General features: G+C 40.1%; 1 protein-coding gene across 1 annotated transcript in view; it reads right to left on the bottom strand.

Moving 5' to 3' along the window:
- The window catches only part of asic4a (acid-sensing (proton-gated) ion channel family member 4a), a 58445-nt gene extending 51820 nt beyond the window's left edge, over positions 1-6625 (bottom strand). Inside the window, exon 1 of the mRNA XM_049729193.2 lies at positions 2667-6625. The gene's annotated coding sequence lies outside the window, so the exon portion shown is untranslated. The remainder of the gene's footprint in view (positions 1-2666) is intronic.
- Positions 6626-22594: the final 15969 nt, after the last annotated feature.

Below are 22594 nucleotides of genomic sequence, written 5' to 3'. Positions count from 1 at the left end.
TATATATATATATATATATATATATAGCACTAGAGGGAGTCCGCACACTTGTTGCCCGTTTTTATTCTTTGCACATTTATATGGGATGATAAATCTGTCATCTTATCAGTACACATAACTGTTATTTTCATCCTGTGTCACTGTCGTCAATGTCTATTGTTTTCAGCAAAAACCCCCATAGCAACTTTATATGCGATAAAAACGCTGTTATTTTAGTGTGTTATGGATATTGTAAAGCGCAAGGTGACCATGTTTCAGCTCTGCCTCTGGCAGCAGGCACGGGAGGTCTCGCTACCACAGTTTTTTTATGTGGCTATTCCCACAAGATGCTGGGCTTATTTACAGTAGCACAGAGGGAACCAGAGCTCAGTGTACTTGCCATGGCTGAATATCACGTGAAAATGAGAACATACAGGCACATCTGGCACACAAACACCTGAAGGACTCACATAATGGATGACATTCTGTGTGTGCAACCCACTTTTTTCTTTTTTTGTTGAGGCCCCACAATGACACTGAATGGAAGAAATTGTACACGCTAATTTTTCATTTATTTATTTTTTAAAGATGCTGCATCCTTCTTATGTATCTTTAGTCTGAATACTGCAATTCCACGGGGGCTTACAATTTTTCATTTTGATGTGCAAGTATCAGCTCTGAATGTGGACAAAGTAAAACTGCTCATCTTGGTCCATTTATCAAGGAATGAAATAAAAAAGAACATAGGAGTGGAAGATAAGTATGGATTATATGCTCCCGAGAGAAACAGCTGATTATCATCTTGTTCAAAGTGCGCTGTCTATTTGACGTGTGCGTTTAATTGCCGCAGTGCAGCTCTCTTGCTTAAGCTAGGACTAAGTCGACACATGGCTTGCATGATCAGTCATTATTTCCATCCATCCATTTCTTCATCCCTCCCTCCCATCCGTACCATACCATACCCCAGTGAACCTTGGAGGACTAATCATTATGCTATTATAATCTATTTGGTAGATATTTTAGCTTGACAACATTTCACTATTTTTTTAGACATCCTTTTGAGAGCGTGCTCCAGTGAGTTGCCATTATTTGTTTTTGTTTTCTTTGTTTTTGGATCCATAAAGCTTGTGAAACATGACAGCTCTGTTTCAAATTACCAAGAAACGGCAGCTAACTCAATTCCCTATTTTGTTTAAACCACCACTGTAGTGTGGGTGTTTTGAAATGATATTTTCAAATAGCAAGAAAGAAATGTCGGATGAGCAAAAAAAAAAAGAAAAAAAGCAGCTTTGAATAAAAGTCTTTGCGTTTTTACCAGGGGAAATGACACCCAGCAATACAAAGACTAAAAAAAAAACAATAACATGTCATAAAATTATTTTGCATTAATGTGCTGAACGCTGAACAAGACCAAATTCTCTCATTAGTAGTTGTTGTTGCTGGACAGCAAATGTCTTTGTGAACATAAACATACTCGGAACAAATGTCATCAAAAGTTGGGCAGAAAACAAATTTTCACATCCTCGCAAATAAACAAAACGATTATGTTCTTAAGATGAAATGTTTTCCATTTACGGACCAGATGCACTAAATAAACTTCAATTGATTGCAGACCAGATGTGGTAGATAAACAATACATCGGAAAAAATAAAATCTCTACCAGCTATAAAATAATGTCACTTGTTAGCCAAACTTGTTGAGCACGTCCCGCAAACAAGCCACTAAGTTTTACTGTATGTATTCATTTATCTGTCCATGTCGTAATATAGTTGCAATAATTTAAAACGCATTAAAATGAATCTGAACTGGTGTTTTTTATTTCCGTAACGCGTATCCACGTGTCTCATTTTCGGCGTGAAATTGCTTTCCGCTCTTTACGATTCAGTTAGAAAGGTGCAGCCGTGAGATAGGCCTTCACTCCGATGCATTTGGCACACAACTATGATACATTTGCGACGCAATCAGCTCAACTTTTCCGACCTGCCGGCGTGCGGCTTCTATTTGACAGATATTAATGTGGTGAAAACAAATAATGACGACGTAACGCAACGGAGGACGCTGCTGCCTCAGCACTAACACATGCGGGTATCAGTGGTCAACAGAAAGCCTCGCTATGTTCAGCCAAGGGAAATGTCAAATTTGCATAAAAGCCACTAAATATTGTATTTCTTGTTGTTCTCTGTGCCCCGTGTTACAATGAAGGCGGTTGTGTCGACTGCAGAGCACAGGCTGATATTTGCTCTTTTTTTTTTTCGTCTTCAAGCAAACACCATAGGTCACAGCTCGGTGAAAGGAACATTTAAATTGTGGTGTTAGCATTTAATAAGGAAATGCACTGAATGTTTCTGAGGCCCTGTGCACAGCAGGCAATGTGGTCCAATGGGGCCTAAATATCCAAATATAGATACTCAGACTATAATTAAATTATTTCAAATTTTGAAAATACCTATAGTGAAAAAAGTGAAATGTGGAGAGCCTCTGAAATAGCCATATTGTAGCCACTATTTATTGAATATATTGTTTAAATATGTATTTGTATTTGCTTTTGTTTATTAAATAGCCACATTGTAGCCACTATTTATTGAATACATTGTGTAAATATGAATTTGTATTTGCTTTTGTTTATTTTTTTCATCCCCGCTGTCAGCAAACATTGCATAATTGGCTTTGTTTCATGTCACACTCACGGTGGCTCAGCTGGAACATGCTGTTGATGGATGTTCTGCGATATAGATCAGTTTTCACATTTGGGGTCGTCAGTCTTGACTGTTTTCTGAGCAGCTCAAGAAAGAAGAAAAAAAAATTACTTGACACACCCAACACTACAGTAAAATTGTGTTTCAGACGGACCTCATAATCAAGCCCTTTTTGATTTTGATTGCGCCACAGAAAAAAAAAAACAAAACTCAAATTGGCCAAGATTGTTACTATGTGCGTACACAGCTTCAGCATCTCCATTCTGCTTTCAGCCAGCCCTTTTCTAACAAGCACATTTTGAAAAGGCTCCACTTGAGTGGAATTATAGTCCGGTCGGTCAACTCATTAGAAATGCAAGGAGCGAGCTTGAAATTTTGTTTACACCGAATGATCAAGCTGCGGGAGGGCGGTATGACCGCAGGTGTTGAGACAGAAGGATCAAAGGAAGACACTGAATGTGGACACACACGGCGTTCAAATGCGTGTGTGATGTTGAGCTGGGTTGAATCGACTGAGTGCAGACATCCAGTCACCACTTCATTTTAACTGTAGAACATTTGACTGGCGCTTTCATCTCAATGGAAGTGCTGAAATGACTTGGGAGGTAACGTATCAGCTTGCTGAGATTGGACACGCTTTGGCTCAGTGGTTTAGTTCAGCTTTTGAGAGCATGCATTTTTGCAACCATACTCTAATAGCAGATGAAAGTCAGAAGCTTCCACTTCCTAATGAGAGCTTTCATTATGGCTTCTCTAACTCCTGTAGGACTTTATGTGGATTCATTCTCTCCATATGTAAGAACACACAGCCCAAAGGAAAGTGAAAGCTATCAGAGCTTGAGAAGCGGACTGAGGAATTGCCGTGCTTTGCACATGAGTGCAAAGAGCAGGGTTCAATGATTTTAGATTGCTCCGAGCGTCGTGTCTCTTCAAGTCAGCAGCCTACTGTATGCAACAAAGTCACATTTTCACCGCTCAATGTTAATAATTAAATCAGTCAAGAAAAGTAAATAATGCGACCACCGCATCATTTGCTATCAGTGGGCAACAAACGACGGAGTACGCAAGATTAGGGAATGTGAATAACGCTAAATTGGTCGTGGGGTTTTGTCGGTTGCTACGCGGTGTTTGCTAATTGGTTCAAGCGGATTGTTTAAAAGGGTAAATGTGGAGCTGTGTACAACCGCAGTAATTTCATGTTTGGCACAAAAGAGATGTTCCTGGTCTCTATGGGGGTCTTCAGGGAATCAATGGATGCTGATCAAGGGCAAATATAATGCATAATTTGATGAGTGCATGAAATACATTCTGGTGGTTTGCTTTGATTCAGCATTTAAAACAAACTTTTCACTGCCAGGGCAGTTATTTAAAATGCAATCGTTGATTACATGGTAGTGTTTTTTTGTGTACTCTAATGTGACCGACCATACAAAGTTTGGTTAAAAAACAAAATAAAACAGACCAGTGAACTTCTAGAAAATTCTATTTGCACCAACCTTAGTAGATCTCCTTCCTTCATATTCATATCATTGTTCAAAACCAGGCCCATTTTCATTCTAGCCGTACGAGCAAAAGCACAAAGTCTGCTCCATTATTCAATCGATGAAAGTGAATGCAAGCAAGAGGAAAATGGTCTCCTGTTTTCTGTGTCCAATGTCAGTCAGTAAGAGGTAAGTGTTTATGTGCATTTTAATCTCAATGCATTTAATGCAATAGATGTTTAATTCAATCCTGACTTGATAAGGGCACACCTAATTCTTAATGCTGTTAATTTCATCAGATTTTTTTCTGCTTTGCTAAATCAAAACATGGGGGGGGGGGGTAATATTGATCTAATGCTGAATGTTAAAAAGTTGCCTGCTGTCAAAGGGCATCCAATAATCAACTTAGCAAAATAGCATAAATCGGGTTTTAAAGTGAAGGTCACTGCAGAGAAGCAAAAGTGAGGCAAAAATTAGTAAGTTGATACACACTGGGCCTTTGCGACGACGATCAATGGCTGGAATATCTCATCTGCTTGGTTTGTTTTTATGAAAGTGTCTTTTTTTACAGTCTTGCTGTACAAACCTTTTTCAAGTCCCAATTAAATGCAGTTATGGAGTCATTTGCAAAGTCATTTATCCAAACCCAATTCACATATCCAGAGTGCCTATCGTTTTCAAGTCAAGTTACGACCTATTAATATTTTGGTGTCTCAATGCTTGCAAAGTGACATTTAATCCCGGACAGTAGAATTTATTTTTGATTCTACCTAGCGCCTCTCAGCATTGGACAGATGGAATGGAGCGAATGGGGTAAGAAGCCTTGAAGGTAATGCCGACCCCTTTCCCCTCCCCATCAGCTGCACCAACAACATGCCACTCGCATCATGGGCCCGACCCATCGTGGACGCTGACAGAAGCTCACCTGCCCTGCAGCCCCCAGAACAACAGACTTTGCTCCTCTGCCAGCTGGACAACAGCCTGCACCATAAACCCCTTCTGGATAGCCGTTCTTAAAAAATACTGTACATTTCTTCATCTTACTTTCATCGGAAGGAAACCTTGCATCTATAAAACCATCAGTTTTCAGGAAATCTGAGAAAATGGCTTGCATCAGCAAAAAAGTATTTTCAACATGTTATATTGATCAGTACTTTGTAAAAACAACACCCACTTGGCAACTGGCCAGTCGTAGCAATTTGCAAAAAAAAAATCTTAACAATTTTGGATGGAGCAGGCTATCTGAACATTTTGCTTCATTGGAATGCTAGCTTAGTATTGTTAGCGCTGCAGTTTTGTTGAAGCTGGATATGCATTTTTTTGACTACAGCCTTTCATAATTGCATGCCATTATGAATGAAAATGTTTTAGAATCGGGCTTGTGGATGTTAGTGAGGGGCAAAAAAGTGACGTAAGGAAACATTCAAATCAGGCAAGCAGTTTTAACACTGCTCACAACCCTTGAAATATTCGACCCTCCATATATAAAACGCTGTACAGTCAGTGACGTAAGCATATACCTTGATGTCTTTGTGACTTTTTTTTTTTTTTTTTTTTTTTGCTACCGCTGACTCCCAAAATAGTCGCAAGCTCTCCTCTTAAGCAGTGAGTGCTTTGTTGCTAAAGTCAGCCACTATGTCCAACAGTGGGTTATCCGCTGGTCAAGTTCCAGCCAAGAATCAATACCAGAGCAAAGAGGTTAAACCGCAAAAGGCTGTCAGAGGAGCTGCATCTTGTTATTCCCACTTTAAATCCAGCCTTTGCTGTGAATGTAAATGTAATATACAAGCGCGAGGCATGTGCAAGGTTCCCGCGGCATGATTTAGAAACAGGACAGGAAGACACCTTATCCCGGCACACTGATGAAGGTCACAGCCTATGACAGCTCTTCATTCAACTGAAGGAAGTGCCTTTGGCATGGTGTGGTTGTCTGAAACTCTTTACCATCAGCCTGCTTCACTGCTCTCCTGTCACCAGAACTAAATCTCCACTTGCCATTGCTACCACTGTGAATTTGTGTTTAGGTGATCTGAGGTGAGTTTTGCAAATAGCATAGATAATTTGTGCGTGCAGTCAAAATGTGTCATGCATAAGAAATTATTTTTCGGACTGATGAACGTCAAAACATTATTTTGCCGGGCAAGAGATAGTCAGCTGCTGATGATTTTTTTGGGGGGGGGTGAAAATCTGTTTACATGATTGCACTTCACTTTTCGCTTCACACAACAACAGCTATTTAAAAAAATAGCAAATAGAATACAATCGTTGTCATCTATAAAGATATTTATGTGAAAAGTAAAATCTTTCAAATGACGGACGACAAACGTGTCGAGTGGGCCAACGCTAAGAGGACACATTTGCATAATTCCAACGAAATGACTAAATTAATAGCTTGTATAAAGATTGTTCACTGTGGCAATATCGGGACAATAGATGTGCCTCATCATTTCGTACGGTACACACCGCATGCAAATGGCATCGTATATGGGGGGGGGATAATGCACTAATAAAGCAGCAGTCCCGAGGTGATAACAGACTACATTATCATCTGTTAAAGTGGGACAGCTTGGAAAATGTGGTTCTTCATTCTTTAATAGACCTGCATTCAGGGGTCTGGGTAAAGCAAAGCAGACCAGAAAAATGAAGATTGATATTTTCTGTGGGGCAACATGTGTGCTAGGTAGCAGGGAGGTCCTGGGTTTAATCTCAGCTGAGGTATTTGCTTGTGAAGGTTTTCTCCAGGAAGACTAGCTAGAGGCACTGACAGTTTTAATGGATATGGCAAAAAAAAAAAAAATTTTGTAAAATTTAAAACTCTCCTTATGAAACTGCGAATTTGTTCTGATTTTGCTTGTCTTGCTAGAATTGAACTCCAACTGTTGAAAATTGCCATCATGGGAAAACAGTCGCTATTGGCATAATATGTAATTAATTTATTCCGAGTCTAAACAGTGTTATTTTCTCTAGCCTTTATCGGTGGTGCAGCTAGTGGACATCAAGGAGGTCTCGGATGGATGATGAAAATCCCAAAGGTCGTCCCTGACGTAAGATATTAGCGGCTGAATAAATCATGTAATGTTGCTGTATCATCCCTGCCTTGATCAATTTCGCCTAATCAATACATCAGTCCTCAGGCATGATATCAGCGAGACAGTAGTGCTGGCACCTGGTCATTAGCATCAGGTGAATTATTGGCTGACAAAAATGCTCACTGGGGGCAATTGTACTCGGGGCGCTGAGGAGCATAAATATTTCAAAATGACCACTCAATAATGAAATTGTAGTCATTCCAAAGGGCTATTTGGGAAGTTGGTGTCAGCCATCTGCTGTGTGGAAACTGTCCTTGAATAAGACGCAATTGTAGATTTTCCTTTTGAACCCAGCGCTGCAACCTGTTTTCTTCAGCTGGGTATGAATGTGAGTCAATGCTTATTTCGTTCTATGCGGCAAAGATGAACGATTGCAGGGCCTTAAGTTTAGAACAAAATTGCTGATAAATTCATTTGACACTTGCTGGGTGCAGGCAAATAACATGACGTGTGTTGAAATGAAAAAGAGGATTCGGTTTATTGTTACACAACTATGGCTGGGAATACCTATTGCAAAAACTAAAGCTTTTTTTTTTTTATACACGTCATTGGATGATTTCTCTCGCAATGCAGCTTGCTAAGAATCGTCGTCACATGTCAAGCTGTCCGGATTGTCTTTTTTTGCATCCTACTCCCCCCCACATTTTTAATCCTCTTTCTTTGGCCCTGCTGCCTTGGTCTGAAAAATTGTCCCTTGGCTATTTCTTCCGTAATTGCAGATACAAATGACGCACGGGTGAGGCATGATTGCTGGTTGAATCATTCCTAATCTGAGTCTGACTCAGGTTTTTTGACAAATTAACATTATGCATAGTTAGTCCAATTGGACATGCCGGAACAACAACTTTTGTATCACATGATAAATCATATCCAGTTGTGGTTCTTGAGTTGGGAATGGTATAAAAAAAAAAAAAGTAATGCAAATGCATCAAAGAGCAAAATATGTTTTTGTGGGTTGTCTGGTTAAAAGTGCTTCAGGGGATTGACTGATTAATTGATTGATTGATCGATTAATTGGTTATTGGAGAAGATAAGCAGTACAGAAGATCTATGGATGGATGGATGGATAAATGAAGAATTCGATTTGTTGGCAACGGCACTTCTGCTTGCAAACTCTAACTTTCTCTAAATTATTAAGATCCAGTCCAGCATAATCCTCACTCTTGAAAAGAAATAAAAGGCTTGTGTTCAAGCGTGCGTGTGTGAGATGGATTACTCTTAACTCTAAAAAGTACATAAAGTACATCGGAAATATGAATCACTGTGAAAGGCTACTGCTGGGGTAAACACGAGAAAAAAAATCCAAGTTAAATTGAGGGTAGCAATAAGGCAACATTACACAGCGAGCCGACTTATACATCATCCAAATCTGTATATATCAGTGCGCGGATAAAGCTATGATTAGAAAACAGCATGTTTTACAGCATATCTGTTAAATATTGCATGCTGAAAAAGTAGCCCGTCTCAGATGTCCTTCGGGAGTCTCGGTACAATACAAAGTTGTTTACGCTGAGCCGGATTTGCTTAAGATTCAACGTATTGCTGCGCTATTACTTAAAGCTCCCTCGGGGCATTATTGCGAATATGAACATGGCGGACCATTGAAAGAGTATTACATTTATTAAGAAAAGGCATCAAAGAGTTGGCCTCATCCTTGGGTTGTTTCTAATTTAGATTGCTGCTTTCGATATGGCGGAAGAAATGAATAAGCTCCGCACTGATTGGTGGGTGGGGTCGGGTTTGATATCAGTGGGAGTGATAAACGTGACTTTTTCCAATATGTTGCAGCTCTACTTTAAAATGATTAGCGTTATGATGGATGGCATTTTTGAGTGTCATCCGTGCCAAGTGTGGTTTTTTTTTTTTTTTTTTTAAATCAAAATATGGTCGCCCGAAGCTAGCTAGCTAGATATGCATTTCTGGTTCCAGGTAACATGATCAAAAATTTCGCACCAGGAAGTTATGCCCATCCGATTTATCATTTCACATAAAACATTCGAGTTTTCAGTCAGGGTGCTTAATTGACATACCAGGCCACCGGAATGCAAGTTCCCATTTTACATGCTTATTATTACTGCCTCATAGTGAGATTGTGTGTTTTATTTCTCAACGCCCCCGTCAGTTACCAAATATAGTTCCTCGCTCGTACGGAGTCCCGTGACAAGGCTTCAACATGAACAAATCAGGCGGGAGTAGGAGGAGAAAACATATTTGAAGAGACATATATATAGATCATCTTCTGTTCTCCAGATATATCTGGTAGAGAGTAGTTTATCCTGTAAAGGTCATTTTTTAGATCGACTGCAGCTCTAATAAGCTCCAAGCAATATAGAATAGTGTGTAACCTTTGATGGTGTTTTTTGACTTCATCCCATTTAGCTGTCTCTGTGGCCATTTATTACTCAGGTACCTCCTGTTGTGCCGGGTAATTACAATTAATTAGCCAGAGAATTGGGTGGATTCTATCACTGATTGCCCCCGTTGCTTTGTGTCTACCTGCCGTAACAGCGTTTTCTGACTGCGCTCATGCTGTGAGTCCATCAAATCCAGACAAGCCTGACCTTCGGCAAGGTGTTGTGGGTCCTGGACTGGCCTTGATCAGAGCATTGGGAAGGAGTCAGACCAGACCAGAAGGGATATCACAACGGCCCATCTGCCTCTCCAGATCTCTCTCATCATTGTAGTCATCAGCGGGACAGAGATTTAGGGGGAGAAAAGTGCCAGAAGCTCTGAAAATGATGCTTTTCTATGTAGTTGCGATCGGAAGGACTGTGAGGTCACATTCAAGAGCGTGATCCAATATGAAAAGAAAAAATAGAAAGAAGGAGAGTCATTGGCTATGTGGCGTTTTTTTTCTTTTGTTTAGCGCGTCTGCCTCACAGCTCTTTGAATCTCAGCTTGGGCCTTCCTGTGTGGCATTTGCACCTTCTCTGTGTGCTTGTGTGAGGTTTCCAAGTGTACTTTGGTAACACAAGTTGGGGTTGGCACTGCATCATAGGAAAATTGCTCATAGTATGGTTTGGTTAATTCAGTCAGAAATACAGATTGGTTGATAACATTGTGTTTGGAAATTAATGGAAGAGTGCGACCCGAAAAGGCGACTTTTGCGACCCTGTTAAGTCTGCAACCTGGCTCTGGCTATTTCCTGGGAAATATAATGGGAAGATTATCCAACAGCATAAAAAAATTCATCTCATCATTTCCCGTCAGGCCATTAATAGGACTGAGACACATTTAAATTTAACATTTTGTCCTGTGGAGTTGATGTGGGTGGCTTTTGTCAATTATTGGGTAAAATGGCAGACTTGAGGGTCCTTCGATGAGAACAATGACACAGACGGTCAGTAAATGACTCGAGTCCATCTGCATTTACGTGAAAAACTGTGTAGGAAGTACAATCAGCGCCTAATTACATTTAATTTCTATTCCGGATGTAAAACAAGAGGTTAACATAATATCACTTAACCATCTTCACGGTTCACTGGTGCCAAATGACGAGGCTAATGAAAGCCACTCTAATGCTACCTGGCTGCTCTTTTTTTTTCTTCCAGAGACAAGGCACTCTTGAAAATCCAATTTTCTGTGCGCTTGGTTTCTTTTCTATGTCTAGTCACTTGTCATGTCTTTCGTCAAAGAGATTATTATTCCGTTTTCTTGCCTCTCTCTGAATCTATCATTTACAACGGGTACAATCCTAGGATGGGGCAAATCCTTTCTACTTGAGCTGTCCTTATGTGTCAGTGGAAAGTGTTAAGCAGTACAAAAAAGCATTTGAGGGGGTTTTGAAATAAGTTCCAGCTTGGAGGGTTAGAATATTTGAATGTAAGTGCTTTGGGATCAAATGTTTTGGGAAGCAAGCAAGCGACAAAGTCTACTTCGAAAAAATACATCACACAAGATAAGGATTTCATTTCTTTGAGCTCTGTTTCAAGGAAATCAACCTGAGCCTACCGTCATTGTTGACAGAATTTCATCTGCAACAAATCAATACAGCTATCCTTTTTGATGAAACGGGATTACTTAAATCTACCTAAGAATTTCTGAAATAAACAAGCACACAAGCAAACAAACTAAAAGAGCTCGTGTTGACTTTTGGAATCGTGAGGCATCGCTGGGTCACCCTGCCCACAAAATCAAGATGTGTAAAAAAAAAAAAACTACAAACACGTCCACTTGTGCTCTTGTTAGAAACGTTGAAAATAAACATCTTCTCCAAGATGACCTCTGTCGACCCAGTTTTTGTGGGAAGCTCCAGTTTTCAAGTCAAAGTCATGCCAGATAAGCACTAGTGCATTTTAATCCCTATTCTGCTGACTGGGACATCTTGTCAAATAACTGCCGTTCACCTCCTCTCTTTGTAGAAGGGATTTCCTTATATGAGCGCATATCCCCAAGACCTCAGATCCACCCGTATTGTACAGGTCCATTGTGTCAAGTTTAAGCTATAACTCAAAATAGCCTTCAAAGTCCAAGGCAGCATATTCCTCATCTCAGCACCGACCAATCCATATCCGTATCTTTTTATTTCCCCTAGTATGTCCTTTTCCAGCCCATATTTATAATAACAGTCAATGCCTACTTTGGTTTAATCTCAGAAACCAATTAACTTCTAACAATATAAATTCCGGTTCTTGGGTTTCCAAGACAACAAATAATGAAAATTTGATGCTGCAGATGCATCGTTTCCTGCGTTTTATTTTTGGACGGGTAATTTGTTATATATATTAAAAAAAAAAAAATTGTATATAGAAATTTCAGCCTGACATGGTCAAGACAGGCTGGCTTGCTACGTGGGTGGATTCCTGTAATGAACCTCATTAGCCTTACCTTGCTCTTCTCACCTGCTTTCAAAGGAAGTGAGAGGGAGCCTTGTTAATATGTGCGGGTCAAAGTTTGGATTGCAATACACACGAGACGGTACGACTAATCAAAGCCTTTAATTTTTTTTTTTTTAAGTTTTTGTAAAGATGACACGTTTCAGCTTTTTGGTGCTGCTGACTTTTAGGTGACACTGGTGTTCTCCCTCAGGCAAGGAATCTCCAGTGTCAAAAAAAAAAAAGACAGTATTACTTCATACAATGCATTGGAAAATTCTTGTTCTGCACCAAATACGCCCACAGAATATTTCTTCTGCCGCACAGGTTTTAATGATAGTTTGTACCAGAGCTGTGTAAAAAAAAAAATGTGCCTATGTTTTTTCATGAAATAAAAAAGTACATTACACGGATAAGCATGGAGCTCACCTGAGGAGTTCAGTTCCAACTCTGTGATGGTCTGAATGTAAATGGCCAACAGGTTTAGGGTACACCTTGCCGCTCATCCAAAATCCCTGCAACCTTGATCTGAATAAAGCAGAACAGAAAATAAATGACATTGGTTTTCTAATTCCTACTCGTTTTCTAATTTGTTGATACATAACTAGGAATAAAAAATAACTAGAAAATGCAATATAGGTATAGTTTACATACTAATTGTGAAATGCATTAATACAAAAACTATTCACACTTATTTCCTAAAATAAAAATAATTTTTCATCACTTATCTTATTTGTCATTACTTTCCATATAGATTACCCCAGAAACATCGCACTGATTTTTCCTCTTCTGTCTGTGTGAATGAATCATAAGTGTGTGGATATTTAATACCATTCCGAAAATAAATGAGATGCTTTCGCTAGAGCCCACAGCACATCTTTTTCCTCGGAATGTAATGAGAATATGTGATGAATGGCAATTAACATTTAAAAGAGGAGCGCACCTCAATGGTAATGGCTATGATGCCTCGCCTCTGTGTGACTTGGCACATTGCAAATATTTAACAAGGTCCTCAATGGATGAATGCAAAGTGGCTGATAGAATTTCATACCGGGAGGGGAGCGAGAGTTGCATCTGAATTTGCTCCTCGGTTATGTCTTCATAATGAGGGTGGCTATGCGACTGCACTAACAAGCTGAGATGCAAATGTTTAAATATCATGTACATCACAGAACATATGCAGTAAAAACAAACAAGAAAATGAAAATACAGGTGGAGAAAATATTTTCCGTGCGCATTTTCAAAAGTTCTAAGCAATGAATGTTTGGATACTTTGACTATGAGATGTTTTTTTAAGGCTCCGTCAAAGCAGGAGGCCCTACTTTGAAAATCTGGACCACTCGCATCTGTCTACTTTGACAGAAGCATTTCCAGGCGAGCTCGTTCCCACGTCAGCCGTGGCTCTTTGATGTCAACGGGGAGGATTACTTCAGCAAAAACGCAAAGTTCTTAGAAGAGGGCGGAAAAGATTCGCGGCCCGCTGTCCTCCATTGCTTCTTTGTCAAGGACATTTGCTCTTTCCGACTACCCAATCAATCAGGACCCTGCCGGGTGAGGGAGCCTCCTTGTCCCTGTCACAACACGAGATTGGACTGGCTGCAGTGCTAACAGACTGTCAAGATCCACCTGACAAAAAGGACTAAAAAAAAAGAAAAAAAAAGCAGCTATGCTCGTGAAAAAGTACTTTTTTGACAGTGGCTTTGACACATTCTTTAAGACTCATCCTGTAAGGTGAATTCAGAAATGTGTTTCTCAATACATTATACATGTTTGAAGAAAAATGTTGTAGAACTGAATTATTGCAATAGCTTTAAACTGTTTTTTGTTTTTTTACGATTTGAGTTTTTGGGCATTGTCTCACGAGCCACCGCTGGTGTGTTTGCTTTAGAGTGCCTTGTTGTTGGCCGTGAGCGCAGGGAGAGTTTAGTAGCGTGATTAGGAAAAACAAAAAGCCAGGAAGCTTCACACTAGCATGGCCACGTTAGAGTGCCTGGTTGCCACGACGACTGGATAGAAAATATTCCAGCCAGCGTGCAAACTATATACGTTCACAGCTCTACCATGTAATCCTAAAATATAATCCATATGCTGCAGTCGAATTTGTTTTTCCAGTAGATTGACAAAAGCGTTAAAGTGGCCCCCTCGCAACTTTTCGACAACAATCTTCAAAAAGGTTTCCTTTATTTTAATTTAAGACAGGTCACCTCACTTGATCTACGCCGGGCACGAAAATAGAGTCACCTTTTTACCATTAAAACTGATCTGCACCAGAACATACGAACAGTAACTCAATTTTATATACGGAGCACTCCAAAAAATAACCACAGTTGAAAGAAAAGGACTGAAAACAAATAAAAAGGTCGAAAGGACAAATTGTTTGATTTAAAAAAAATGTCGGTGACATCGACGAAGTCCTTCTGGCACCGTGCTAGCAACTGCCAGCAAACACGAATAAGTTATCCATGTGAGAACATCACAAATGCTCTCTCTCCTTTTTGCAACTTTAAAATGCGAACGCTAATACGGCGCTAATGGGGTCCCGGCTGCTCCATCAATATAATAGACAACTAAAGAATGTGATGCGCGGTCGCCATAGCAATGACACTGACACTATTCCCCCACCTGATTACGAGCCATCATGGTGTTTCTGAAGCTGCTCAAAGTTGTTATGGCGAAATTATTCCAAATTGCTCCTTTCTATTTGGATTTTGTCAGCTATTAAAGCCATTTTGTAAGGTTTTCAGGGGTGCACTTTTTATTCCTGGAGGTACTAAAGATAATGGATGATTGCCTTTACAAATGGCATTTTCTATTAGTGGCATATTATTTTAAATCATTCCAAATGCACTGTACGAAAGGTGGCAGTGTGTGTGTGTTCGCATCTTCTCAGGTTTGAATGACCTCCGAATGTAATGTGATGGAGGACGTCCTTTGGGAAACGATGTGTTTCCCAAAAAGTGTATGCACTGTAAGGAACAGGAAGGAAGAGTAACAAAGTGAGAGTGGGTGCTTTTAGTGCTATTTCTGTCCTTTGTGAATCCAGGTGAGTGATGTGAAGCTGGTGCTTGTCTACTCCACTCAGCCTCAGGTCCCATTTTCTACTTTCCTTTTTTTTAAACTGAATTGTGAAAAGAGGCCTTGTGTTTGAAGCAACAAAAAAAAGATTATCCTTTAGAAATTGCATAGGATAATTTTGCTAAAGAATACCTGTTTGGAAGATGTCCTTTAAAAATACGGAAAGTGCTGTGAGGTTTAATGCAGTTGTCCAATTTTGAGTCTTTTTCCGTCTTAATGCTAAAAATTCTCTTGCGAAATAATGGTGCTAACAAACAGTTTCTTGGAATCCCTTTTTAAAATGTCTTTGCTGACAAAGAGTGTCACAATAAGACTTTACTATAAGAGCAAAGCTGGAAATTATGTTTCCATTTTTTGTCCTGTAGTGCATGTTGTATAATAACACGGCTACTTCCTAGATAACCTTTTGTCCTACTGCATATCAGACTAGAAAATCCTCTTTCATTGAGGGGGAGGTGGAGGAAGGCGCATGTCCCCGTGGACACCGACATCTCCACGATGATGGCTGGGACAGAAAGATCAGGCAAAAAAATGAGTCGGCTACAGGAATAACATTCCCTCCTAGCTTGTAATGAAAGGGCCGTGATATATTTGGCTTTGACAATGTGTAAAGACGTTTCCCGCGAAATCCCCGTCTCCATCTGTCAGCGAACGGGTGGACATTTGTTTTACGTTTGTTCACCGCTCCGTGCGGCTCGGTGGTGAGTTTGCAAAGGTGTCATTGAATAAAATAGACAAACATTTAAGCGGAAGGCTGCCCTGACTGTAAAGCAGTCTGTGAAACCACTTGTATTGATTTCTTGTCCCGGGCACACAAACAGGATAGCGGGGCGAAGTACCATCTTTATCTGGACTTTTCATCACTTGCGTGAGTGATAGGCGAGGCCCTCGGCTAATAGGTTTGTCCTCTGCATGCGTAGCGCCGATGGACAATAATGCCGCCTCGTCCATACACCTCGACAAGCCCGCTTCCTACTAGTTACGTTATTTGGCAAATGAATTGATGCTATCTTGCTCAACAATACATTGGCTTCAATATACGGAGACATTGTGGTATTTATAAATGTCAACTTAAGTAAAAAGCTATGGCCGACCACGGTGGAGGCTTTGTAATTAAAGGTCAGCATTTGGTGATAAAGTTGTTGTTTTCTGTCAATGTATTGCATTTTCTTTTTCGGCCACCGTCGAGACCAACCAGAATCACCGGAACAAAACTTTTTTTTATCCTAACGAGACCAAGAAAGAATACCGTATTTTCCGCACTATAAAGGCGCACCTACAAACCTCGAATTTTCTCAAAAGCCGACAGTGCGCCTTATAATCAGGTGCGCCTTATATATGGACCAATATTGAGCCACTACAGCAGGTGTGTCCAAAGTCTGGCCCGCGGGCCAAATGTATATATCTTATACGTATATGGACGAAGTTTTAAAATGGGCCATTCATTGAAGGTGCGCCTTATAATCCAGTGCGCTTTATATATGGACAAAGTTTTAAAATGGGCCATTCACTAAAGGTGCGCCTTATAATCCGCCTTATAGTGCGGAAAATACGGTAATTTGAGGGTTTCCCATTTTCCGGAAGATCTCACACTGGTCACCAAGTAGAAAAAATTATTGGTTTGGGTTCTTGCTTAAGAGTACCCAACGCATCCGTCATGACCAATGGGACACATTTTCACACTCCATGAACATAGCTCCACAGAGAGCGCTTGCCTCAAGTGGTGAGCAGAGACAACCGTGCTAACTTGGCAGTGATACATCGGTAGACCGTTCAGGAAATGATCACTTGGGAGGAGCAGCAGCACCACATACGCTTCCTTCGGGCACAACCGAGGAGCATGTGGGGCAGCATGTGGTTTCTGACGTACATCTCTGCATTTAGCATACTATATTTGTGCTACTCCTTACGCCAGCTAATCATTTACTTTCATAATTTAATTTAAAAAAAAAGCTGAAAGCACACATAGAGAAAGAAGCATTACCATCGACCGTTTTACAGTGAGACACCTTTAAAACATTACATCTTGTGTTCTCCTGCTTTCTACCGTGTGGCTTGCCTAAGGGCAGGACAACTGTCCTTGTTTGTACGCTTTGTTTTGAAGAAGGGAAAAAAAAAAAACATCTCAAGAGGTGTCAGGGAGGGCAATGAAGTAAAACAGCCTCTGCAATGCTAGCCTTGAAATTATGGACCTTGCATGACAATGATGGGTTTGTTATTATTTTGAGCCAAAAGACTGTGATTAATCATAATATTCATGAGATTCCAGTCAGGGAGAGTGACCTTGACTTCTCTCAATGTGTGTATGCAAGCCCCGGAGTCAAGGAATATCAAAGGGGACACAGTCCTGGAGATGTGGGACCGAGACATCACCCACATCCGTGACAGAGCTCTGGGCCAAAGCAACACTTGCAAAGCCCGTAATGGAATCTCGGGGGAATATTAAGACATCTAAACTCAGCGAGTCCAGAAAATATAGCGTGAATCCACAAATACCTTCAATAACTCCACTTTTTTTTATCGTTTTTAAGCCCTGTATTATAAAATCCTAAAAATCTGCCTTTGTTTAATTTACTTTTTGTTTCTAGTTCCATACCTCACTTCCAAACATACAAGTAGATTGTTTGATATTAGCATGCATAAAACTGCTGCTGGGAATGGGTAGCGTTTCCTTTTTGTGCAAGACTTGCTTGAAATCAATGTGAGGAATCAATATTTGGCTTATTTATGTAACCTAGAAGTGTGTCTATCTACAGCGCTTGGTTCCTAAGGAGCAGCTAAAATCCTGTCAAGCTTTTTTTGTTTGAAAGTGTTATATTATAACACAGCACTTTAAAGGAGGTTGTTTTATTTCAGATGCTGAATTGTAGCACAATATCAAATATTTATTTTTATGGGACTATCATCTGTTTTGACATAGCAATAACAATTGGGACTTTTGTCACAAAAACATACTTGGGGCTAGGTTATTTATTCCGGCTGTCTCATTTATTCTACACCGCCTCCCATTTCTGTCAATTTATAGCACTCCAAGGGAGGCACCTGATGACCAGATAGACCAGCTCAGCCTTTCTGGACATTGCCGTTCTGCAGCGCCAGCATTCGCTGTCAGGGACATTTAACGCTGAGTTTGCATTATTTATGAGGCTACCTTTTGAAATCTTTTCCTTAATTATGTTCCAAATTTCCATAGAGAACTAAATGCCGTGTAGCGGAAACACCTCGCAACATGTGTTTCAAAGCCACATGTTAGGGCTGTTTCCGTAATGATCATATCAACCTCACCCTTGCTCCAACTCTCGTTAGAGATAAACAAGTTTTAACCAATTGTGAAGGTGCTGCGGTTTCCTTGGTTACCTTGTCATCCAACCACACGACACATAGACCCTTACCTTGCCCTCCCTCACCATCATCTCTCAACCTATAAATGGCTGATTAAGTTAGGAGACTTGGGTAGATCAATTCCAGGTAGCCTGAGGTTAAACTGAAACCAAGGCAAGAACGAAATTGCTATTGTTTGTTGGTGAAAACATTATTACTCACAGTCACATTCATACAATTACTCCCGGGGAATTTCTGTACACTCTTTGACATTTGAGTTTTGATCAAGTGTATTCATTATATTACAGTTTTTTGATGTATGAGAGGTTTTAATAGCGAAACAAAACAAAAATGCATAACCAATTCAGAAAGTAGCGTTCTTCAAATTAATCCATTGATACTGCTAATTTATAGATCATTATCCAAAGATTTTCTTTTTTTTTTGTTCAGATCACAGAATCCCCCCCCCCCCCCTGTTTTAACGTCTTTATTCTTTGACTGCCAGTGGAGCCATTTAAAGGCATCATTTAGCTCTTAAGTGGCCGTGACAATGCTGCAGTGTATCACTGCCAAGTGAGTGACACAGGCTTTGTAACATTCAGCTCAGTTGACACAAAAACAGCATTAGTGAACAAACAACATTTCAAAATGAGCCACACGCTGTCTTTGTCTTGAAAACAAATTGAATCTCAAGGGAAAAAAAAAAAAAAAAAAACAGGAAACAGTGCAGTGACATGGAGTCTAATTACCAGAAAGAACGTAATGGGGTAACTAATAAACTAGTCCAACCGGTAGAAAAAAAAAAAAAACTTCAGAAAAGACACAACACAGAACAACACGTAGGTATGACAACTGTTGATGTGACTTTATGCATGATCAATTTATAAAATATGTTTTTTTTTGTATACCTACAAAATTAAATATTCATTGGGGGGCAAGGTTATTTTAGGCGGTCGGCAAAACCAAAAAATTCATTCCAAAAAAATAAAAAACTCCAGCAAACCTTGATAAACATTCAATATAATTTCCCTATGCTGGACGAGGGGAAATGTGGAAAAATCAGAAAATAATCAAAATTGTCTGGCCTGGTACCTGGAGGATCCAGATCCTATTTCAGGAAGGGAGGGGGGAGGGCAGTGCCCCCGCTGCACCCCTCTAGCTCCGCCAATGAATGCAGTCCTATCTTAGCCCAAGTAAGAGATTATTAAAGGATTTTCCCCAAGAGCCAAAAAATCCAAACAGTCCCGAGTGACATCTTATTGGTCTTTAAATTCATGGTAGTCTTCCACTCCTCACACGATCAACATCCAAATTAAATGCAACCTATGCAAATCATGAGTTCAATAAATCCATAGTAAAAAAATAGTACCAGCGGTCAACGTAACCTACAACATGCACGCTGAACAACAGCGTGAACGGAATCATGTGAGCAACTATTCGCTCAACACAAAGGTGAAGACGCATCCGTTCTGAGGCTGGGTGGTGTGACTGTGCTTTGAGGGGACAGCGAAAGCAGCGAGAAATGTAAGGAAGACACAAATAAGAGCGAAACCTCCAGGAAAATGGAGGCGAGCGGCACAGAGAGATGGATTTAGGAGATCTAAAATAATAGTGACATTGTCTCTAGACAGCACTCATTATTTCTCCATTCGGTGCTGAGGGGACATGGCTGAAATACAATACATTTGACAGCAGGAGCAGGGATGAGGCGGTGGCTTTCCACTGCCATACAGAATCAGCGTAATATTAAAGCTCCTGTCACCACAAATCACAGCAAGCTCGCTCGTACAACTTATTTGCAGAGGACTGATATTTTTTTGTTTACTTAACGGTCGTGGGGGGTGGGGAAGATCAATGGTCCTTGATGTTGATGCAAAAGTCCAGATCATATAATAAGCTACAAACATTAATCCGACCAATCAATGACTAATGATTTGCCTTCCTCCGCATTTAATTTCTCGTGGATGCTGACACAGAGTAATATAGAAAAATGGTCTGGGAAAAACTGTAGAAAAAAAAATTCAAACCAATAACATTTAGTCTTCTAGTTATACTCCATAATGAATAAACTGCTTTTGTGGGGTATCAAGGGAAGCTGATTGGTTGGTTTGTCTCGGGTGTGGTGGTTTCAAAAAAAGCAAAAGATAATGTCCACTCCCTCTTTAAGAGACATTAAAATATCTAAGTATCTACCGCTTGTCTATAAATGCAGAAATCCAACTTTTTGAATCATTCCAGTTAAGAGTGTGTTTTCTTTATTTAATAAATATTATCAAAGCAGCTTTAATCAAACACTGGTGGGAGTTTTTGATTGATAAATAGAATAATGATGATTACAATTTTCAAAGTAAGTCATTGTCGTTTCAAAGACGCCTTGTAATCTATTAATCAGCGTGTGATTTTCCCTTAAGAGTCACGCTATCAAGAAAACATGAAAAGGGTGAGGGAGGGCAGTATTCCGTGAGGATGTGAATGTATAAGTAAAACAAATCTGTCGGCTTGAAATGAGGGCCCCGTATTAATCAACGAAATGGCTGAGCGAGAGTTGCCCTTTAAATTCCCAGCTGTCCCTGAGGAAGTGGCGGCTGTTAATATTTAATACATACATGTGTCGCACCGCCAATCACTCTGTCATACAAATTAGTTGGAATTAATTCAATTGCTGGCGGAAAAGTCATCCGATTAAACCAGAAACTGCTGACATGGCCACTATCAAGAATCAGCGTACAGTTTTTTGTGTTTAACACCGCATGCTTTCCTCCTAAAATGCAAATGAAAGTGGAAATTCATTATGTGTTTCTTTTTTTTTTTTTTTTTAAACTGTAATGTGGCAAAGACATTATCGATGCTAATGAAAGTTTTTCACCCTGCTTCTGCCATGGAAAGCATGAGATAGAATGTTAAGCGGATATTTCTAGCTGGCGTGGAAGTGGCGCCGCATCATAAATATGTATGCACCTGAGGAAAGCAATAAGGCATCATCATCACACAGATCACCCTGCTGTCAGTCCCCTCGGCCAGGCCCATTAATAAACACTGACAATCGCGGCCCTTGACCTGCCCGTGCAACCCTAAAGGGGCGGCAGAGCAAAGCGTGTGCTATTCCCTCGGCCATCCTAAACACACAGTTTAGCTTGCCAAGTGTTTACATTTTAATGAAATGTCTGAGGAACTGAAATGTAGTCTTATATAACCCTCTAAAATATTTACCTGGTGGATTGAATCAGCTCTAAAAAAAAAAAAAAATACTTCGCCATAGCGACTGAATTAAATGTAAAATATTATAGGGCCTTTAATTTTGATTGTCTGGAGAGAAGTGTTTGACAAAAGTGGCTAAATATAGAAACTATGAAGTTGTTAGCAACACCTGTATGGCTTTGCTTTAGCGCCAATTCTGGTTGTCATGGTAGCAAAAACTGATCTCCACATGAGACAGAACCGTCAAAATGGCAGCATTTAAACTGCAAGTGGAAATGATGTCTTACGTTTTGACGGAAAAATGTCAGAGACCTTTTAAATGACACTGGGGGTCCAATTTCCTATTGCAGGTTGAAGTGCACACATCTCAGCAAGCAAAAAGAAAAAAATGACATAAACCCAATTTAAACAGTGTTGTGTAGCTGTGGATTTGCCTTTTCCTGTGTTCAATAAAGGATTTTTTTCCATTAAGAATCACATTCCAAACATGGTCAGTCAGTTTTGTTCTGCCCAACCAACCAAAGCATACAACTAAAACCTACTAAATATTATTCAGTAAGACTATTTTCCATAGACAAGAAGATCCAGCAGCCCAAAAAATGTCTTTCAATTTTTCGGGAGACAACAAATAAATAGGCTTCTCGTAGAGACGGAGAAGCTTTTGCCTTCAGGTGGCAGAAGCGATGATGAGTGAACGGGAGGCGTGTCACACCAGAGCTGTTCTCCTCTACCTGTCTGAGCGGATTAACCTTTGTTTATGTGAACCCGCACCGAGAGCTCCTACAGACCGACGGCGCGCCAACAGCACGAGAATGCCCTCCGCAGGCCTCCGTCAACCCTTTGTCCTTTTCGTGTTATCAACATGGATTTGTAAGGTTACATTTTTGGACCAATGTGATATAGGGTCAGGGAAAAAGTATGTTGTACATCCACGCTGGAGT

This window comes from Syngnathus scovelli, chromosome 8, assembly GCF_024217435.2.
Source record: "Syngnathus scovelli strain Florida chromosome 8, RoL_Ssco_1.2, whole genome shotgun sequence".
NCBI classification, from domain to species: domain Eukaryota; kingdom Metazoa; phylum Chordata; class Actinopteri; order Syngnathiformes; family Syngnathidae; genus Syngnathus; species Syngnathus scovelli.
The sequence above is the reverse complement of the archived record's forward strand: the minus strand, read 5'-3'. Positions and strand labels throughout refer to the sequence as shown.